The sequence below is a fragment of the Mytilus californianus genome, unplaced genomic scaffold (genome assembly GCF_021869535.1).
Source record: "Mytilus californianus isolate M0D057914Y unplaced genomic scaffold, xbMytCali1.0.p SCAF_52, whole genome shotgun sequence".
NCBI lineage: Eukaryota > Metazoa > Mollusca > Bivalvia > Mytilida > Mytilidae > Mytilus > Mytilus californianus.
The window spans coordinates 742,616-761,297 of record NW_026262704.1 but is presented as its reverse complement, the minus strand read 5'-3'; the positions used below and the strand labels follow the sequence as shown (position 1 = coordinate 761,297).

At 31.3% G+C, this 18,682-nt stretch overlaps 2 long non-coding RNA genes across 2 annotated transcripts; both read right to left on the bottom strand.

Moving 5' to 3' along the window:
• Nucleotides 1-728: 728 nt before the first annotated feature.
• Nucleotides 729-6,077, bottom strand: LOC127703844 (uncharacterized). Its single transcript, XR_007983079.1, has 3 exons — nt 5,860-6,077; nt 2,526-2,716; nt 729-861 (listed from the first exon to the last, which is right to left on the bottom strand). It is a non-coding gene; the product is annotated as an uncharacterized LOC127703844 (long non-coding RNA).
• Nucleotides 6,078-10,719: 4,642 nt separating this feature from the next.
• LOC127703842 (uncharacterized) lies at nt 10,720-18,370 on the bottom strand. The gene is made up of 4 exons (XR_007983076.1): nt 18,095-18,370; nt 16,280-16,470; nt 11,814-11,886; nt 10,720-10,859 (listed from the first exon to the last, which is right to left on the bottom strand). It is a non-coding gene; the product is annotated as an uncharacterized LOC127703842 (long non-coding RNA).
• Nucleotides 18,371-18,682: the final 312 nt, after the last annotated feature.

The window sequence follows — 18,682 nt, the reverse complement described above, 5'->3', positions numbered from 1 at the left end:
GGATGGGATTACCTCCCTTTGACTGCTTTAAAATTGTCTTAATTGTCCTTTAACCAGAAAAAACCTTGTTTTTCCCCCTTTTTTGCCCCTAATTCCTAAATGGTTTGAGCCATAACCCCCAATACTCAATCCTAACCATCCCTTTGTCGTATGGAAACTTATGGAATAATTTCAGAGAGTTTCATACACTTCAACACAAGTTATTGACTGGAAACTACAAAAATGTTTATTTGGGCCCCTAATTCCTAAACAGTTGGAACCATAACACCCAAAATCAATTCCAACCTTCTTTTAGTAGTTATAAACCTTGTGTTGAAATTTTACTGATTTCTATTTACTTATACTTAAGTTATTATCCGGAAACCATCTGTCTTCGGACGACGACGACAACATGATACCAATATACGACCAAAAAATTTTTAATTTTTGCGGTCGTATAAAAACCTTAACTTTTTTCAAGCAGTCGCTGAACCATTAAAATGTGATCTAACAAGGCCAACCAAAATGTGATGGACAGAAACATTGTAACAAAAGGCATCTGTATACAATTTATGAAACATCCAAGTCTACTACCCTATGAAATATACATTGTAAAGCTTAATAATACAAATAGTAAAACCCAGCAGCCACTACCATATGCATGGACTTCCCTTTTTTGAAATTGCCTTGGAATTCAGTATTTTCGTTATTGTTATACCATTTGGACTATTAATACTGTAACAAATATACATACCAGTTAAATGTACATGTACTGTAGCTATAGGATCTCCTCTACGTCTTCTGCCATCATTAATCATGTTAATTTCATTGAAACATATGAGGTGTATTACTTCCATTCCACTGATTTCTGAGGAGCTAGTTCTGAAAATTTAAATTCCTGTGATTATCATGTAAAACACCTGAACCTGATGCACTGCTTTCCGATAACAATAAATTGGCAATACAGTTCTCTCTTGGTCATGTTGGTGAATATTTCAAAAAAAATATTTAACAAGAGAGAAAATATGTGTCAGATTTTTTTAAAATTTATATTACCAATACTGGTAATTAGAACGTCACTAGTTTTCTGATTTGAATTGACATTTATTGTTGCTCATGTTTACAGGATCTTTTACATCTGACACTACAGTATGGTTTTGTTCATTGTTGAAGATGCAGTAACCTAAAATTTCTTACATCCCCTTCATTTCGACTTGCAGAAAGTTTTCTCATTGGCATTCCTACCCATCATGCCCATCTCCTTATTTTTAAAATACTAAATATTTTCAATCTGTGTCAATAAAATTTTATTGATTTAATATAAAGGTATTCTGATCAACACTATGAGGCAATGTTCAAAACACTCTGTCATTGTCAGCGATCAAATTTATTTTAACTCCAATGGCATGTACGTGTGCAAGACTCAAAACTAAGTACTGTGCATGTACATGATGTGCCACAATTTGAATTCATACATATACAATGTACTTAATAAATCAGTGAGACATAACATTCGTAAGGGTTCCGTGGAACCCAGTGTCTCGCCTACTTTTGCTGTTAATCGCAGGCTCAACGAAAATGAGATGAGGAAAACATGTAATAAAATTTTTCCTCTAGATACAATTTTTTTATTGTAAGAAGCTTCTGTCCAAGTTTGGTAAAAATCCAGGATAGTTTATGAATCTAATAAATGTTTTAAAAAATTTAACTGCAGACTGTATGTAATGTGAACTGGAAGAAAAACTAAGTCCATTTATAAGTAAAATATGGATAAACAAGTACAAAATTTTAATAAAAATTTCCTTCTAGATACTAGCTTTTGATCATTAACAAACTTCTGTCCATGTTTGGTAGAAATCCAGGATAGTTTAAGAAAGTTATTAAAATTTTAAAAACTTTAACCACAGAGTGAATGTAATGTTTCCTGGCAGAAAAACTCAGTCCATTTATAAGAAATATACAGAAAAACAGGATTTTTTTTTAATTTACTTCTGGATACTATCTTATGATCATGAACAAGCTTCTAGCAAAGTTTGGTAGAAATCCAGGATAGTTTGAGAAAGTTATTAAAATATTTTTAAAACTTTAACCACAGAGTGAATGTAATGTTTCCTGGCAGAAAAACTAAGTCCATTTATAAGTAAAATACGGAAAACAGGAATTTCTTTTTTTACAAAATTTACTTCTGGATACTATCTTATGATCATAAACAAGCTTCTGTCCAAGTTTGGTAGAAATCCAGGATAGTTTAAGGAAGTTATTAAAATTTCAAAAACTTTAACCACAGAGTGAATATTTGTGGACGCCGCCGCAGCCGACCGAATGTAGGATCTCTATGTCTCGCTTTTTCGACAAAAGTCGAAGGCTCGACAAAAATGTAGGTCAAAAAGATATCATGCTGCATCATAATTTATCAATGCAATTCATAATCATGTACATGATATTTGAACTTTATAATAGTAAAGGATAGATAGCCTGACCAGTAATAAAGCCACACAACACTGTGTGACAACAGTGAAATATAAGTCACCCATAGATGCACATACCATTATTGTAGGTCTTTTGTATATACAATGTATACGTTTAAGGTTACTTAGAATTGGCTGTCGACATACATGTACACATGCCAGTACTGTCAGGCATGTTCAGAGTCATTGGACGCTAGGTTACTCCAGTCCATTATCAGTCACTATCAATAGTCAACTCCTCTGTCCATTTGTTGTAATACAATGTACTGCTGAAAGGAGAAAACAGTGCTTTATTAACAGCATGTGGATGCAAGACTATAAAAAGTATTGAAAGAGTTTTGCAAACAATTAACTTATATATTTATTGTTTACTAATATTAAACACGTATTATCAAATATCAAAAAGCAATGGATTGAAGTTGCTATTAACATCATTAAGAACAATAAAGAAAAATTAAAGTTAAATTGTTTGCCCTTTGGACCTTTAATTTATGTTCAAAATAGTGCAAGTCTGAGGTCCGGGACCTGTCTTTTCTAGGACATGTAGGAGGGGACTTATTTTTAAATTACAAGTCATAGACCTACCATTCTTCATACAGATAAGATGCTTTAAACATGACCCCTGCCTTTATGAAGACAAATTTGAAAACCAGACCCAAAATTAAAAATCCAAATACAGGTTAGATTCTGCATATAAAAAAAATCAAAAATTCAATTTTTGATGGAATCCAACAAAGTTTAAGTTTTAATAATTTAGATTACAATGTCAGATAACAGTCAGGGCCCGGTTGTTCTAAAATAACTGATTTATGAATAAATGGGGAGTAATTAAAACAATAATACTTAAAGAAGTGATTTTTTAAAATAAATAGAGGTATGATACTTAAACAAATGATTTTCATGTCAATATCCAAGATTCAGTACAAGGTTATCACTTGACACGACTGGACAGTCTATAAACACAGATGTTGGTTCTGGTAATTTTAGCAACATAATATGCCCATGTATTATACATTTAAAGCTACAATAAAATGAAATCACTTAGTCTAGTGATTTATTTGTACATGTTCAACTTAAATTGGTGATTAATGAAGAATGACAACTCTTACTTCCAACATTTGTGGACACAATGTCACTTGAATCAGTGATTTAGAAAATCACTCATTAAAGTAAGTCCCCTGACTGATATAAAACAGATCCAAATATTCAAATATTCAAACTCTAAAATACAAGATAAGTTTAAATCAGCATATTTAAGTACCCGAAAAATTCAAGACATTGCATTCAACTTCATTGAAATTGGTCAAGAAATAGGTAACTTGTACAGTGTATTAGAAAAGTATTGTTTAGGCCGGCTTTTTTATTTGTTGGTTTACGGATCCGCCGACCCTATTTTTCTGATTTGCAGAATAAAAATAAAATTGACATTTCATGCTTTTTATTCCCGCTGACCCTTACAAAAACCTTAAAACCTTATCCCTGAAATATAAATACAAATTTTCTTTTTTATGAAATGCATCAATTGCAAACACTAACAGAATTGATAACACATTGTGTCATATCTAAAAATAGACAAGTCAATCATAATTGACCTTAAAATGTTGTTTGCGCAAATAATTTTGCGGCGGAGCGCAACCTGTGTTTTAAACCAATTACAATAAGTTTGTTTTCCTTTTTTTTTCATAAATCTGTAAGATGTATCAATTCATAGATGAAATGGACCTGTCCAAATGTGGAAGATTTCAAGTTAGATTATAGATATTCACAAACAATTTGGAATTTTCTTGTTTCATAGATATTAAAAAAAAAAACGTCCATTTGGATATCAAAAATGGGAATGCATGACAACTCATGAATCTGATATCTTCGTCTTTCTAGTGGACAAGTCTGTTACGTTTTTGACAAGAATGGTCAAGCTTATTTTCGTAGGACGTGTTTGCAATTTTCATGTATTAGTTTTCGTGCTTGAAGATCATTGTTCACCAATAGAAAATGAAAGGATATGGAGTAAATGTACATGGGACAACATCGCACACAATACATAGAAAACATAGAAAATTAGCAATGAACAGGGCTTTTATTCCTGTTCTTCATCTTGACAGTTGATGTAGGGTCTTCCTGAAATTGGTGGATCTGTTTTTTCTTGTTCATGAAATAACGATTTAATTTGTCTATGTCCTTGGACATAACTCACCTTTTTGGAAATTGTATGACCTTGGACATAACCCCCCTATTTGGAAATTGTATGACGATGGCATGCATTTTATCCTGCAATCAGCTAACTAATGTACAAATAACAGGTACACAAATACATTTTTGCTTTATTTGTACTTGTACAATTAAAGTCTCCAGTTACCCCGCTTCCATTTTGAGCAAGCGGTAATGTGGATATTTCTTTTTGCGTACCAGTTCATTCTGGGGTCCCATTCACGGTCCGCGTTATAACTATGTCGATTTCTTTGAATAGTTAGAGACAATGAGTTAGATTTTAACAACTAAAGTTTCAAGTTTTGGGTGTAAATTTCAGGATAAAAACAATAAATGTACATTGTCGGAAAATATAAAATTTATTTGTACTCGCTACGAAACAGGAGAAAAGCTCGGCGAGCCTCGCTTTTCGTCCTGTTTCTAAAGCTTATACAAATAAATTATATATTTTCCGACAATGTACATATATTTTATATTTATGTTTATAACAGTTGAGCAATAATAATTCATAGAACTAGAATTTAAGCGATGACAAGATAGCAAACCAAACATTTTGTTAGTAAGGTGAAATATATTTTTTCTGTCTTGAAAGATATTTTTTTTCTTTTATTCTCGTCCGACCGACTCGACTTTTTCATGTGTAAAATGTGCAAACCAACAAATTAAAATACTGGCCTTACCATGCTCACTCCTGAATGGTTAAGGCGATAACCCTCCAAAATCAATCCCAACCTTCTTTTGTTTTTGTTATGAACCTTGAGGTTCAATTTTATAGAGATCCATAGAAATGTATGGGATTTGCTCATAATTGAAAGCCGTACCGTGACCTGTATTTACTTACTTCTATGTCATTTGATCTCGGATGGAGAGTTGTCTAATTGGCAATTATACCACATCTTCTTATTTTTATATCATATTCAAATTAATGTATGGAAACCAGAAAATCCTTGTTTTTGGGCTCTAAATTCATTATTGTATATGCAACTTGTCATGGTAAAGCTATACAACAATCATGATTCATGACAATGACCAAATCAATATCTCCAAGTATAACAAAGAAAGTGAAAAACAGATTATTTGTCTGAATTTTGTGTGTGTCTAATGAGTGTTTATTTTAAACGGAGTTTTACAACTGTGAACTGATCAGGTCAAAAGTTGAAAAACATTCTCACTATTGCACTATTAAATCATTTATTTGAGTTACCTGTATTATTTCCGCGAGTATCTATGCGTTCATAGCTCCTTGATTGTGTTTGTCTCGTTAAAAAAACAGAAACAAGTACTTGTTCAAGTTGTTGTCAGTTGGCTACCGGCGTCTTCAAATTTGCATCATTCATCTGAATCTTTCAAGCGTTTTAAAAACCGATCTCCGTTCCCGGATATCGTCACGAAGAATAGTTATCCATGTGCAAATAGGTACATGCTGGTTTCCCTAATATCCAATGTTTCTTAGCATAATCATCTTCCCGACTTCACTGACTCAATTCAGTTTTAAAATGATATTTACTGCTTAAAGTCCTGACTAAGTAAGACATATAAATGAACAAATAACAAATTCTTTTGTTTACAAGCATCATTTCCATAGGAGCACCCCTTTAGTAGAGCATAAAGTCTAACCCTTAAAACTATTTGATATATTTAAATATAATAACTATATTGTTAGATATAATTTCAATGAAGTTATTTCATTTAGTTGAAGAATATATATGTTTAATCCAATTAACAGCCTGTCTAATTGGCAATCATACCCTCACATTTATCATGTTTATTACAGCTAAATTATATAAATATTAGAGACATTATTTAGTATATATGCCTCTGGTAATAATTTAATGTCAATCAATAATTTTCGATAAAATACATAGCACATTAATGCATTTGCCTGGGACACTTATAATATAGGACTAAAGATATGTTTATTATCTATAAATTTTAAGAGATAATTAAAAATATTTGAAAATTATACAGCATTTTTAGGTGTAAAATTCTTGGTTTTACATGTTTCAAGACTGTAGTTTTTTTTTAATAAATAATATCAGATCTATCAAAGTTGTAAATTTAACCAACCATTCGCTATACATTAACAAATTATTTCAGACAATCCTTAATTATCTTCTTATAACATACTTATTAATAAGCCAAATAAAAATATACATTGGCGGATCCAGAACTTTTCATAGGGTGGGGGGCACTAACTGACCCTAGGGGGGCCGCTCCAGTCATGCTTCAGTGATTCCCTATATAATCAACCAAAATTTTCCCACAAAGGGGGGGGGGGGGGTGGGTGGGTGGCAGAGCCCCCTGGATTCGCCTATGATATATGTGTGGTTCCACTCACCGTTACCCTAACTACCCTACTTTTTAGTCTTGATAATAGCCTACCCTAAAGATTTTTTTGTCATTTTTCATTAAGCACTGTTAAGTCAGAATGTTACTCCCGTAGACTCAATGTAAAAAAAACACAACATAAAATTAAAATAAATCCGTACCTAGTTTAACTACTGAAATTATAAAATTAATATTTAGTTTAAAATTTTTCCCATAGATTGACAAACCCTGACAACTCATTAACTCAAATAGAAAAATTGAGAAATCTTGATCATTATAAAAAGGTTTATAAAATATTTTGAAGTGTACCAACACATAAATTGCAATCCAGTTGATACACATGCAATCCCTGAGAGGAGATATTTTCTTTTTTCTTCCTTTTTTTTTAGATGAGGGAGTAGTTAGCATTTACCGCTTTTGTAATACTCGTTAAATCAAACATTTTTCATATTTCTGACAGCAAATCAGTTTTAAAAATATACTGCACTTTCAATATATATACTTTGATAAACATTCAATTTTACATTTATTGACAACATTTGGCCCAATAAAATTCTTTTCAGCACACTTACTTATTTTTATTTATATGTCCTATTGTTAAACTTATGTGTGGTTCAAAGCTCAAAATTGTACTTGACTTATAAGTTTGAGGAAAAGATAATACACAGCAAAAAAGGGAGATAACTCAGGTTTTGAAGTAACTGATATTCATTATCATTTTTTTTCTTTGCAATTATGGAAAGTAAAGGATCTTAATTACAGTAACAGGAATCTATTTCATAAGCTGGAGTTACCTCCCATATTTTATAAGAGGACAAAAATAAAGAAAACTTTCAATGTGTGAAAGAAATTAAGTTTACTGATAAGTAATAATAGAAATATTACTGATAAATCAATATTTAAGCCCATCAATATAATCTAGGTATCTAGGAATTTGAAATCAAAGATACAAATTCTACCTTTATTGCTTTAATAGAGATAAATATAAACAGTGATAGAAAATACAACTCACAACCAACACTGATCTTTTTGTAGTTGCATCTAATCCACTATCAAGGGAGATAATTCATGCGAAATAAAAAGATAAATATTAATCATTTGATGGTTATATGTCCCCCTTTTATGTAAATTATATTAAAGTGCTAGTAAAAATGTTCTCTTGAGTATGTTTTTAAAATGTTTATTGTGAAATTTTGTTAGAATTTGTTAATTTTTGTATTTCAAACAAATAAAATATCTATATTCTTATTCTAATTCTTCTTCAATAATTATTTTTACATTTTGGCGATTATGTCAAAATGGCAATAATTAGTGCACACACTTAATTATTTTAAACAGTGATTTTATCTTGTGCAAAATCAACCACTTTAGCACATTATATAAAAAATTAGCCTCAGTCAGATCAAATGAATTTCACGTAAATTTCACTTTAGTCAGATCATGTGAAATTCACGCGAGTCAAATCATGTGAATTTCATGTGAGTGAGATCACGTGAATTTCACGTGAAAAAAAGTTTACGTGAAATTCACATGAATTTCACATGAGTTTCACGTCAACAAGTTCACGTTAAATTCACGTAAGTCAGATCATGTGAGTTTCACGTGAATTTCATGTGAATTTCACGTGAAAACTGTTCATGTGAAATTCACATGAAAATACTGATCTTTTCCACTCGGCATTTTAAGTTAGACCATGAAGAAACTGTTTGTAATGAATCACCGTAAGCTGTGCTTAGAATTATTTTAATCAGTCGTTTTAATGACATCAACATACGTGTGAAGTCTTGTTAATATGTTCAGATTAGTTTTTCTGATTAATTTAAATCCAGAAAGCGATTTATACGTTTGAATTATGTAACCAAATTCTGTATTGATGCATTCTCTGATATATTTATAAAGAACATTCTGTCCAAATATTGACAACTCCTTTTTATTACTGTATCAATTGTCAGCGACGTTTTAAATTGATGCAGCCCATGGAGACCATGATTGTTAATCTATTTATTGAAACTGGTTTTGAAATAGCATTCAGTAAAATATAGTTCCCGTTATGAACTCTTTGGTACATGTACATGTAGACGTCCTTTTGTGATTTGTACCGATCAATCCCTATTCAACTGATTTATAAACCTTTATAGGTCAAGGTTAACTTATTTTGATGACTTTCATTTTGCAGAGTTTCTTCAGTATACAATTCTTATATTGGTCGCGGACGACTTTTTATGTCATTTTACTGTGCGTTTAAGGAGAAGGTTGATAACATATTTATTTCGTCTGCATTTTTGTGTCTGTCCCAAAGTTAACAACCTATTGCCTTTGTAAGTCTTGGGTGTTTTTATTTGCAAAATTTGGTCTGACACACTCCCCGATTCCATTCTTCATTATTCTATGCAATATAAAATAGATGTAGTATGATTGCCAATATCATTTGTTTCACCAAAATCAAACACCATTAATAATAAGTAACAAATTGATTAGTATTCCTGCATTTTGATTTAAAAGAAAGCTTGTGTCATCTTATGGACAGTCAATGATAATCACATAAAATTAAAATGTTGGGTTATTGGTTTATAGTTTGACTGAATGTCTAACAATGCAGGCATGTTTCAGACGTCCACTTGTCACATATCTATACTAGTTTGGAATAGACCTACATGAAGGATGATTACACTCCAGCTTATTCTGAAAAGACCTCTTTCATTCATTGAGAATAGCGTTACATGATCATCTGTAATTAAACAGGTAATATATGAAATGATTTTTTATCAATCATATTAGCAAGTTCATATGTACAAATAAACAGTTACAACAACTTTGACATGAATGTGTTTACTGATTTACATTATCCTGATTATGACATGTAATGATTATGAATAATAGAAATATATGTTTAAAAATGAGATGAGATTACATATATATATATATATCATCTTCAATGTTAGAGTTAATTCCTCTAAATTGTATAGCGTCGACAGTATGATATCTTTTGAACATGATATATACAGGAGTCAACTATTCATAACTGATATAAAACACTTTTACTTCAACATTTATCTTTTTCGTGTATATCTATCTATTTATATTTATGAAAAGCTGTACATTTTCTAAATCTTGTTCAACGGAAGTAGAAGAGGGACGAAAGATACCATAGGGACAGTCAAACTCATAGATCGAAAACAAACTGACAACGCCATGGCCAAAAATAAAAAGACAAACAGACAAATAATAGTACAGATGACACAACATAGAAAACTAAAGACTAAGCAACACGAACCCCACCAAAAACTGGGGGTGATCTCAGGTGCTCCGGAAGGGCAAGCAGATCCTGCTCCACAAAATAGCTGATAACAATGAAACTGAATAATTTCCCTCTTTTAAAATTCTTTTCCATATTTTCTTCTACAATTTCAAAAAGGTCAATCTTATTTTGAAACTAGTTTATGTTTTAGCACTCATATTACAGTTGTAAAACCATACATCTTTAAACTTTTTTTAAGTGTTCTTAAGTCTTCCTTTTAGTCTAAAATGGCGCCTGGAATCACTCTTTTTTAGTATGTAAACCTTACTTTTTTTATATATTCTAATGATTGAATACAAAAAGAAGCATATACATCATGTACACATTTAAACATACAAAACAAATCATTTCTCTAAACAACATTCTCTTGTATACGTCGGATTTATACACAATTGAAGCAAATGTGACGACAAAACTGTATTGGCCGATTCGAAAATATTTTACAACTTCACAATTAGTTTATTAAGCTACAATTTCGATTTTGTGCAATTTGACGAACGTTTCCTTCTTGTAATATAATGAACGGTCATTGAAACTGTCACTTGGTTCTGTTTGCCGAAATGAACATTTCAATTACTCTGAAAAGAAAGATTATGAAAATTGTTAAATAATTTGACCTGAATAGGTTAAGAAACAGATCATTAAACAGAATAATAAAAAAAAACATTTATTACAAAGTTGGGTAAGGGTCCATATTTGGTACGAAATAGTCATCCCATTGTTTCAAGTAAATGAGAAGGTGAATTATGATTTTTTTGTACAGCTTTTCTAGTAATCATGTCACGATAAGAACGCGCAAACTTAAATTTTCAACAAACATTCAATAAACATGATAAAAGAATTCATCTTGATATGATTAATTGCAATTTTGGTCAATAAATCTTGATTTGAAATATCAGTTATAAATTACTTACAAACATTTACTTTGAATTACATAACAAAATTACTTTGAATAATTCGAAATCATTTGAAATGTTGATTCTGAATTTCTTGCTATTACTTCTTGTTTTGTCAAATTATCTAAAAGCTGTCATTTGATAAATCGTGTCCTGTTGAGTTTATTCTACTGTTGCAGAGTTTGAGTTTCAGTTTTAAAAAAGTTATTCTATTAGAGAAACAAAATTTCAATCAATCAAAATCGAGCTTATTTTACTGTGATTGCTTAGTTAAAAACGATAGCATTTAATTATATTTAGCATACAGGGTTACATGAAATTTTAATTAAAGTATTAAAAAATATTGCTTAAAACTAGGATTTACTAGGAATTAGTAAATAAATCTGATTTCTTAAATTAATCATTATTATCAATAGATCACTGAAAATTGCCATGCAGAAATCGTAACGCTAGTCATAAGTATTAATAAAAGCGCATGCTAGGTTATTTTGAAGAACATTTATCTAAATTACTTTTTTTGTTTTGTACAAGGTAGTCCTATATTAAACTGCATTTAAGTATTTCAAACTGGTTTATTATAACCCGAATCAGTAAACCTTTCTATATATTTATATAATGACCTGCTGTTTTACTGACCTAAGATATTTTTTATATGCTGAAGTCGTAGTAATTCTTCTGTAAACATTTCTCCTCCCAAATGCAAGACTGCCTGAAATGAAGATTATCTTATTGTTTACAAAATCACAGAAATAAAACATCATACATGTATGGACGACTCTTTCGTATAAATACTTTATATTTTTCCGTATTTGAATGCACATTTTACATCTTTGCTTGACACCAAATTAGTATATATGACTTACTTTCCTGAAAAGTTAATTCCCAAAATTACTGACCTCTGAGGAAAATTTATAACGGAAAGGCTCTTATCAAATGGCAAAATCAAAATCTCAAACACATCAAACGAATGAACAACTGTCATATTCCTGACTTGGTACAGGCATTTTCTTATGTAGAAAATGGTGGATTGAACCTGGTTTTATAGCGCTAAACCTCTCATTTGTATGACAGTCGTATCAAATTCCGTTATATTGGCAACGATGTGTGAATAAAACAAACAGACATAATAGGTAAAAACGTCAAAAATAGGGGTACAGCAGTCAACACCGTGTCACAATCTTAATCACATCAAAAACAAACAAATATTTAACAAAAAAGCACAAAAAAGCACATATCACTTTTAAAAATCACGTTCATTGCTTACTTATTTTTGTATTTTATTTAAGTATGCCAAATCAACCCAAATAGGATCGATAGATTTTAAGCACTGGGACCGAATCGTCATTTTAACATTTACTCTGGCGTAGAATCGCGTATTTGACGTCAGAATATAACCGTCACACAGGTAGAGATATAAAATAATTTTGTCGTTCAAAGAATGCAAAAATTATAATAGAACAATAACACACTGGCGGGATGTTTAAAGTACAGAGACACGTAATATGTATCAAAGAAACATAAAAAGTCACACAAACAAAGCAGTGAAGTATAAATGAAAAATAATGCAAACAACACAATGACGGGATGCATAAGTACAGAGCCACGTCAAATTTATATCACCAAAAACAGAACAAACAGTAAAAGTAATATATGTAAAGACAAATAAAAGAACACTTTAACACGTTATTAAGATGATAAACAGCTTCAGTACGCAGAGTCAAGACCATCATGTATTATTTGTGAAGTTGATACGGAATATTTATCAACAAGGTCTTGGTACCTTCCGATGAACTTTTTTTTAGAAAAGGGACGAGACGTTCTTTGACATACTCCTGGTTGATCAACTTTCTGCTCAGACACTGGTGAGGTTTTTTTTACAAAATCTGAGTAGGAGCCGCAAGCTCTTGCATATCGAATAAATTTGGAAATGTATATCCCATATGCAGGTGAAGTTGGTATATTGCTACTAAGGTGGCGGAAATTGATAATTTTAAAATTAAAATCGTCTTGTTTGTCATAAATTCTGGTACTGAGATGACTGTGTATGTCAGATTCGAGGTATAGGTTTAAAAATGAGGCGGAGGAAGCCGTGTCTGTTGTTTCTTTAATTTCTAGTTCTGGGGGATATATTAATGTAACCCAATCAGAAAAGTTCGGATCGTTAATGGAAAGAACATCATCAATATATCTGAAAGTGAAATTAAATAATCTGGCTTCTTTGATCTTCTTGTTTTTAACAAGTGTCTGAAGGAACTCTGGTTCATATGAAAATAAGAAGAGGTCAGCAAGGAGAGGCGCACAGTTCGTTCCCATAGGAATGCTGACAATTTGTTGAAAAAGTCTACCTCCAAATTCAACAAAAATGTTGTCGATAAGAAACTCCAGCATACTGATCACTTGTTCCTCTGTGTAGCATGTTTTACCCTTTTGTTCGCTATAAACGAAATATGCCTTATGGTATCCCAAAGTAATAAATATATAGCGTATGCTACCATTCTTATGTTGAAAGGCATTGTGGATTATTTCTTTCAGGCAATTTTACAATTTCACATGGGGAGTGGTGGTATACAGGGACTGAAAAATCAAAAGTTTTGATAGAACTAATTTCAGAAAAAGACCAAGATTTAAAATTATCCAGAAGTTCCTTAGAATTTTTAAGAATCCACATATGGTTAATACAAATACGCGAGTAAACAGTTTCACAGTATTTCTGAAGACCCTCTTTCACTGCGGACAGTATTTTAGTCAATCTAATGGACAATTCTTTGGGTGAACATGAAGATGAGCCGGCAATGTACCGTTGTTTGTACGGAATGTTGTGAAGCTTAGGTGTCCAATACAAACAAGGTAAGACGTCTGATTTTTTGTTCAATGTAATGTTCATTGAAGCCATGAAAGACTTATGATACGCCATAATCTCATCCTTGTCAAATGATATGTCTTTGTATGTGGGATTATCTGAGTGCTCATTTATTCCTAATTCTTTTGCAAAACATTCGTAGTGATACGATTTACATACAAAGACAATATTATTTGAAGCTTTGTCCGCAGGAACAACAAGATACGTATCATGAAGAGATTATAGACAATTCACAGCCTCTTTGTCTCTGAAAATTGACTTTGGTTGATCATTCACACAGTTTTTCAACTTATAAATACGACGTTTTATCAGAGACTTAACAAACTCACAAAAAAAAAATTCTATGCACAAAACTATATAGCTAAAAGATGGAAATATTTCCTGTAAGTATTCAACATCTTAGTAGAAACGTTACACTCCAGATTAACACTGATAGATGTACCCTGGCATTAGATGCATTTACATCGGCTCATTCTGATGTCACTGGTAGAATTTCCTAAGACTACATGCTTTTGTAAAGAATGGCATTTGACGATACATGCGCCGTGCTTGTTTAATGATAGCGTGTTACCTTTGGGGATTTTTTAGTTTTAAATAGATCTCTTAAATGGTGTTTCTACACAAATCAACATTCTGACTCACTATGTTTAAGGTTCGTGCATTAACTTATGATTACTCCTGGTTGTCATATTCAAAACGGTGTAATAGTTTCAAATACAGGTAAGTTATTGTGTTTTGAATTGTTCACACAAACACATCTACAAATTGATTCGTTTGATCGTGGTAAAGTATTCAAATACTTTATCTTAGTTTCTGATGCTATTCCAATACACTATCGATGTTGCAATACATACATCATGCTAGTAGTCTGTTGTTATTTATGTATTATTGTCATTTTGTTTATTTTCTTTGGTTACATCTTCTGACATCAGACTCGGACTTCTCTTGAACTGATTATTAATGTGCGTATTGTTATGCGTTTACTTTTCTACATTGGCTAGAGGTATAGGGGGAGGGTTGAGATCTCATAAACATGTTTAACCCCGCCGCATTTTTGCGCCTGTCCCAAGTCAGGAGCCTCTAGCCTTTGTTAGTCTTGTATTATTTTTAATTTTAGTTTCTTGTGTACAATTTGGAGTTTAGTATGGCGTTCATTATCACTGAACTAGTATATATATTTGTTTAGGGGCCAGCTGAAGGACGCCTCCGGGTGCGGGAATTTCTCGCTGCATTGAAGACCTGTTGGTGGCCTTCTGCTGTTGTCTGTTCTGTGGTCGGGTTGTTGTCTCTTTGACACATTCCCAATTTCCATTCTCAATTTTATCATGAACTTGAATAAGAAAACTGAACATTGCTGCGCTAATGTATAAAATTGAGGATATACAAAATATACGTAAAATGTCTTAAAATACATTATCTAACTGAACTTGATATTCAGCGTGGAAATATCCTTGCGAGTATAACTCATGTACCTGCTCAATTTGAAAATTTACAACATAATATATAAGTATATTGCATATTATTCAAATCATCCATATAAACTATTTAAAGTCAAATCCTTCTTTCCTACCAATAATATCTTCTGTATATTTTATTTTCAGTTTAGGCTAGGTAAAAGCTTTAAAATTAGCAAATACAAAAATGGGTTCACATACCTCGTTTTCGATTTAAAGCACCATCTGCATTATGGAATTTGGAAATTTTAGGTATTAGCAATGAAACACTTTATAACAAAATCTGTATCACATAACAATTGTTTATTTAGTCAACCTTGATGTTAGCATCTTCCGAGGGACAAATGATAACGATAAGTTGCTAACATAAATTTACCGTTTTTTTTTTATAGAGAAACATCTGTAAAAAAATCAATTTAAAAAAAAAAATGACCAATGTTTTCTCTTTGAAAAATCAATAGAATATTCACAGCTTGTTGTTAAACAAAATGAGGAAATAAAAAAGTAGGGTCATTGTACTGGAAAAAGAGATATTTTCTGAAAAGACGTTAAACATTTGAGTTGGCTGGAATACATTGCAAATTTATTAGTTTGATCTTGGTACAGTATTCAAATACTTTATCTTAGTTTCCGATGCTATCCAAATATACTATAGATGTTTGTCTTTAATTAAGAACCTTGATTGATTCTAAAATTCAAATAACAATATGATATTATACTTAAGAGACTGCACAAACTATCTATACCCTTTTACTCGGTATAGTAAAGCAGCAGTAATGTTTACGTACCTTGCTCAAACAGTTTAAAATATCGTGGAATTGAGTTTGGTTTAATTTTCCGCTAGGGCTTTGATCAATTTCTCTTCTGATATTTTCGATGACGTCTAACTGATTGATGTATACTTTGTTCCATTCAGAATTCGATCTTTTTTTCAAAATGTAAATCATCAATTCTAAATCTAAGTCCTCTGATTTGTCTCCTAAAAATGTATTGTTATTGTTAAACAAAATTTGTTATCTATGAGTTTAGTTTTACCTAATGATATCATAAAATACTTTTCTTTTCATCTTTTTGTGTCCTTCTAAATATTTTTATATATATATTTCTATATTTAAAGGGCTGTCAAATATCGATTTTTTACTCAAGTTATTATATTTCATTTATAACATACTAAAAAGGGTATCCAAATTATAAAAGGTCCAAAATAAACAATTTTCAATGGATACGCTCGATAATATGTATCCAAATTTCGTGTATTTTTTAGTCTAGACGCAAATTACTTAACGATCGTGGTGACCTCCGATGATTACCGACGGTCAAATAATCAGATATAAACATAAATATAGACATCAGAACAAGGCATATCGTATCGGTAAACCAGTATGTGATGGTGACCGAATAGCCTTTGAAATGTCGATTTAATCGTTCTACCTCAACTCTGTGGGACAATTTGTTTGGTACTGTAAGGAGCATACCTCCGTCTTTGAAGTTCGTAAACTGTGAATATGCACGAATGCAACTTATCAATCGAATATGTATAACGATCATTTTGTATGAAACTGCTAATAACAGGACGTTGACAAGTCATATTTGATTTACAATTGGCGACACTGTTGTGAAAATTACAAATACAAACAAGTCATGTATATTCGTCGGTACTAAAATTGTTTTTCTATAATTATTTTCTGTTCTTAGTGCTGATCTGCTGATTCAAACCTCTCAAAACTGATGTTTATTTTTTTGTTTTCATTATGTGCTCTTTCACCTCAGTCATATAATAGGGGAGGTATTAGCGACTCTAAAATATTTATTAACGCCAATTAAGGGGGTTGTCATTTGTGGATTGTTTATTACTGCTGTCTACCTTATTTGTGAGTAACAAAACAAGGCAAACTATTTTTTGTAATTGTTTCAGTTCGTTTGTCATACTGTGGCATTACGAATCATACTGTCTACTAATTTTGATTATTGCTAAATACCCTAAAATTTCCATATTATTATCACATTGGCATCATCTGCTGGTCTTAGTGGATAGCTTTTTCTTTAGAAATCATACATTTATTAACCATTTGAATATGTAACAGTAATTTTAACTCCAATTCTTTTAATAAACTGAATACTAAGTTTTCAAGTCTTGGTTCGTTTTTAGGTAAACTGACTATGGGATTAGGGTTTTGCTCATTGTTGAAGGCCGAACAGTGACGTTTTGTTGTTAACTGCTTTGTCATTTGGTTTATGATGGAGTGTTGTCTCATTTGCAATTATACCATTTTTTTATTCAGGATTTATCCATTGAGGTTTATTCAGTACTGTTCAGACAATTTGTTTGCAGTGAATTTGTTTATTAGCTGGAATTTTAACCAGTTTAAGCAACAAACGACTGGCTTGTCTGAATGGGCACTGAACATTATTGAACTGACTGCACGAATAACGTCCTAACAGGACTGAATTCACTACAAAAAGGTGAATAAAAACACTGAATCTCTAAACATGACGTACCGTTCTTAGGTTAGACTTTTCAGATCTTGCTAAGATCATAATCAGAGTTAAAGACTTACATTTATTTGATACATGTACCACACCTAAATATTTATAAAACCTACTTGTTTGTGAAAATAGTTGTCTTTGATGATCAGGCTTAAGGTGTATCCTTTCTTCTCGGCTATTTTTCCCTACTTTACGCCTGTCAAATGATTGTACCAATTGCCTTTCGTAAATACTCAAACGAATTTCATTGAGAACATGGTCAGGACATTGAGTTGAAAACTCATTTTTTATAATAGGATATGCTATTTTTGTGAGTCCATGAACCACCACTAAAAAATAATTTTCTTCGACAGTCAAATCTTTGATTTTTTTACTGCAAAAAATAACACGCAATATAACTATTATAAATATGTCAATAAAATTTAAAAAAAAAGACAAAAGAAAAACTCATAATAATCGTTATCATTTCTATAAATAAACAATACTATGCAATATCAACAAAAACTGAATGGTCAGATCAAATAATGCATTAAATATTAACATAAATGTAAATTCAATTAAATTCCGTACACATCTTTGCAATGAGAGCATTGAGAATTAATAGCTTTATATGATGACAAAAATATTTTTTTATTATCGATATCGCGATACAATCTTATTTAGTTTCTGAAACCGAAAGAACAACTTCTCTATTGCTTAGTCTT